The sequence below is a fragment of the Bidens hawaiensis genome, unplaced genomic scaffold (assembly GCF_021521415.1).
Source record: "Bidens hawaiensis isolate Kalapana, Puna unplaced genomic scaffold, B.hawaiensis_p1.1 tig00059903_1, whole genome shotgun sequence".
Classification (NCBI taxonomy): Eukaryota; Viridiplantae; Streptophyta; class Magnoliopsida; order Asterales; family Asteraceae; genus Bidens; species Bidens hawaiensis.
The window spans coordinates 47,063-51,851 of NW_027500787.1; the positions used below are offsets into that span (position 1 = coordinate 47,063).

At 39.6% G+C, this 4,789-nt stretch overlaps 1 pseudogene; it reads right to left on the reverse strand.

Annotated features, from left to right (window-relative positions):
* Positions 1-1,049: 1,049 nt before the first annotated feature.
* LOC143602824 (small nucleolar RNA R71) lies at positions 1,050-1,150 on the reverse strand (annotated as a pseudogene).
* Positions 1,151-4,789: the final 3,639 nt, after the last annotated feature.

The following is a 4,789-nucleotide window of genomic DNA, read 5'->3' on the forward strand; positions in this document are numbered from 1 at the left end:
CTTGGTTCTCCGACTACATCAAACAGCACCATGGATTCACCAGCTCCCACTTCGGGTCAAACATTGCCAACCCCACCTCCACCAATTCCACGTCCACTGATTACTACTACCATACCTACTTCATCGAGTGAAGAAAAACCAACTTACACAACCGAGCCAATAAATACTCAATTCACTTACTCAACATTATCAACATTGCCACCTATTTCCAATTATTTTCCTACCTTTGGTCTATCATCATCTCAACAAAACCAACAACCAACCTTTCAATAACCACAATCAAGTTACCAATATCAACCACCACCTTTCATGCAATATTCAAGAACACAAAGTGATGGTTATGGTGATGGGTTTGACATGGAGTTTGAGGGGTATGAAGTGGAAGGTTACTACACCGGGGGTGTTGGAAGTCAAAGGGTGAATCAAGGGAGCTTTGCTTATGCTCAAGGGTAACAAACGGAACCGGTTGTTCAACAACAAGTTCAACCACCACCGGTTATTCAACAACAACAAGCTCCACAACAAGTGCAACCACAAGGGCAACAACAAGAGCAACAATTTCAACCGCAAATTCCCCAACCACAATTTCAACAAATTGCACATCCAAGGCCCATTTATAGGAAAATGGGTCAACCAAGAGTACTAATGGGGGGTACCAAGAAGGCATGTAAGATCGATGGTAAGGGGAATTGAAGCCCACTTTCGACCAGTTATCACTAATAATCCATCTCCGGTGGTTATTCCTCAAAATCAACAAGGAAGGACATTTGAGGTTAGAACCAATTCACTCCAAAGTCTACCAAAGTATACAGGGTTTAGAAACAAAGGAACCTTACTTTTACTTGGAGGCGTATGACTCTATTTGCAACACGATTGAGGGTCAAGGGTTTTCATCAGATGAGGTTAAGGTGGTTCTTTTCCAATTCTCGTTGGAAGATAAGGTGAAGAGATGGTTTTACACATTACCTTCCGCATCCATTTATACTTGGGCCGAGATGCAACAAAGATATTTGGAAGAATTTTACACGCCTCAAAAGACCAATGATGCAAGACGAAGATTGAGAACTTTCCAACAACAATTGGGTGAGATGTTTCATGAAGCATTTGAGCGGTTTAACATGATGATTAAGAATTGTCCTCATCATGGTATTGCTCTTTGGGAATTGTTGAATGCTTTTCATGAGGGGTTGAGTATGGAAGATGAGCGGGATTTAAGGTCAATCATAAATGGTACATTTGGTACTAATTATGAAAAAGATGATTGGACGTATCTAGAGCTAATGGCAGTCACATTAAAGAGAAAGGCTCAAACCGGAAGAAGAGCAAGATCGGCAATTGGAAGACCATAGTACAAGCTATGGAAGATGGCGGGGTACCAACCACTAATCAAGTAATCGATGTTTTTACGAATTGTAATGAGTAGGGTCATGCTTCGGATGTGTGTACGGTGGGTCAATTACAAGTGGATGAGGTGAATGCACTTCAAGGTCAAGGGGGAGGTGGTAGAAATTACAAGATGAATTCAAACACTTACCACCTCGGGTTGAGAAATCATCCAAACTTTCTCTATGGGAATCCGGGTACTCAATCCAATCCGAATTTCCAAGGGAATCAAGGAAATTATGTTCCTCGCCAACAATACAACAATCAAGGTAATTTTCATGATGGGAACAATCAAGGGTTTCAACAAACGGGTGGTGGTCAAAGTGGATCTTCGGGTCAAAGTTCATAAAGTGGGAATGAAGTTATGGAGATACTCAAGGTGATGCAACAAGACATGCAAAGGAGAAATCAACTTGATGAAGAGGACCTCAAAAACAAGAAATGTGGGAAGTTTTTAAACAAGTAAAGGTAAATTTACCTTTACTTGAGGCAATTAAGCAAGTACCCGCTTATGCAAAATTTTTTTAAAAGAATTATGCAACCAAAAGAGGCAACAAAAAGTACCTAAACGAGTTGATATAACCGAGCGGGTAAGTGCGGTTTTAAAAGGACATATTCCTCCTAAGCTCCGAGATCTGGGAACGCCTTTAATAAATTCAAGTATGTGATTTTCAAATGTCAAGGGCGTTGTTAGATCTTGGAGCCGGAGTAAGTATTTTACCAGGGGGTTTATATGAGCAATACAATTTTTGTCCTTTGAAACGGGTTGAGACAATGGTTGTGTTAGCCAATTTGTCTCATAAACTCCCACGAGGGATTGTGCGGGATATGATAGTAACAGTTGAAGAATTTTACTATCCATTTGACTCGAACCAACAACAAAATGCTATATTGGGTCGACCGTTTTTAAACACCGCTCATGCTATTATTGACTGTCGATCTAGTATGGTTGATATGGCCTTTGGATATAGGAAGATGAGATTAAATGTGTTCACTAACGGATCTAATTCTTTATGTGGTGATGAGTGTTGTATGGAAGATATAGTTGACATGTGTGAACCACATGATTATGAGGAAGATGCTTTGGAAGCATGTGTTTGTTATTTTTCTGAACAGGTACATCTTTGTGCATTGAGGATGGAAGAGAAGAATCAAGATGTGTTGGCGGTAAAAGAGGGACGACCACCATGGACTCATCGAATTGAAAGTCTATCGGCCGAGATCAATTCGGTATAAAACCGTCTTTGGAATGCCCACCGAAATTGGAATTGAAGGACTTGCCTAGCCACTTGAAGTATGCGTTTTTGAGGGATAATGACACACTACTGGTCATTATTGCATCTAATTTGGATGAGTTTCAAGAGCAATAATTCTTGAAGGTGTTGAATATGAACAAGGCGTATAGGTTGGACAATTGCCAACTTAAAAAGCATTAGTCCGTCTATAGTCATGCACAAAATTATCACCAACGAGGATACAAAACCAACCCGAGAGATTCAAAGAAGGTTGAATCCAAATTTGAGAGAAGTTGTGATGAAGGAGGTAATAAAGTGGTTAGATGCGGGAATTATCTATCCCATCTCGGATAGTGCTTGGGTAAGTCCTAAACAGGTGGTACAAAAAAAGTAGGTATACAAGTAATTAAAGATGATAGCGGTGAACAATCTCCACCCGACCCATCACCGGGTGGCGAGTTTGCATTGATTATCGTAAATTAAATGCAGCTACATCTATAGATCATTTTCCATTACCTTTTATTGACCAAATTATTGAAAAATTATTGGGTCAAAATTATTACTGTTTTTTGGATGGGTATTCGGAATATAATCAAATTGCTATCCACCCGGATGACCAACACAAGACCACCTTCATGTATCCGTATGACACTTTTGCTTTTCGACGAATTCCATTCGGATTGTGCAATGCCCCGGCCACATTTCAATGTTGTATGATTAGTATTTTTTTGGACATGGTCGGGGATTCATTTGAGGTATTTATGGATGACTTTTCCATTTTTGGTCCAACTTATGAAACTTGTCTCAATGAATTAGAAAAATTTTTAAAAAGATGTGTTGAGACAAATTTGGTTCTAAGTTGGGAGAAAAGTCATTTCATGGTGCAAGAGGGTATTGTGTTGGGTCACGTAATTTCAGACAGGGGAATGTAAGTGGATAAGGAAAAAATCGGGGTAATATCATCTTTACCTACACCTAAAAACATTAAAGGGGTAAGGTCATTTTTGGGGCATGCGGGCTTTTATAGGAGATTTATTATGGGTTTTAGTTGTGATTACTAAACCATTATGTTAATTTGTTGTTAAAAGATACTCCTTTTGATTTTACTAATGAGTGTGTGCTCACGCTTAATGTTTTGAAGGCACAAATTGGTGAAAACTACCATTTTGCAACCGCCAGATTGGTCAAAGCCGTTCGATATTATGTGTGATGCTAGTGATAATACTATCGGAGCGGTTTTTGGGTCAACAGATTTATAAAAAGTCAGTGGTAATTTATTGTGTAGAGTAAAACATTATCCGAGGCACAACTTAATTACACCACCACCGAAAAAGAATTGCTTGCGATGGTGTATGCTTTGAATAAGTTTCGCTCATATATTTGGGGGAGTAAGGTGATTGTTTGTTCGGACCATAGTGCGGTTCGGTATATGATGGAGAAGAAGGACGCAAAAGCGCGTTTAATTCAGTGGGTATTGCCTTTACAAGAGTTTGATTTGGAGGTTCAGAAGATAAAAAGGCGTTGTGAAATGAAGTGGCAGATCACCTATTCCGGATTCCGTTGGAGGGTGTTGATGACCCGATGGAGATAAATGAACGATTTAGCGACGAACAATTGTTAGCCGTGTCGACCGCACCGTGGTATGCCCAAGTGAATTATTTAGTCACAGGGTCTATTCCAAGTCATTGGGTGAAGAAAAGAAGGCAACGGTTCACGGCCCAAGTGACATAATAATATTTAAGATGAACCATTCAGATCAAGTGATAAGAGCTGTATTCCCCATTCCGATGGGTGTTGGAGGTTTTGACTCATGCACATGCATCGGCGTGTGGGGGTCATTTTAGAGGTCAGAAAATGGAGTTACCGGGTGCTTCAATGTGGGATTTATTGGCCCACCATATTCAAAGATGTCACACCCTCAAAAATCCACTAATGGATTTTTACCATCAGAGGGGTGAACTAACAGGATCGGAATCATTAGTTATAATCAAATGCCATAAATAAAGTTTTCAAAACCACAAAGACATCAAGTCTTAAGTAAATGCGGAAGCGAAAAGTGTAAAGCAAATAGTTGCGCCACACAGGACGACTTAAAACACAAGTTATAGAGATAAAAAATTTAAAAGAAGTTTTAAAACAATGGTTTTCAGTGATACATGTCTTATACCACT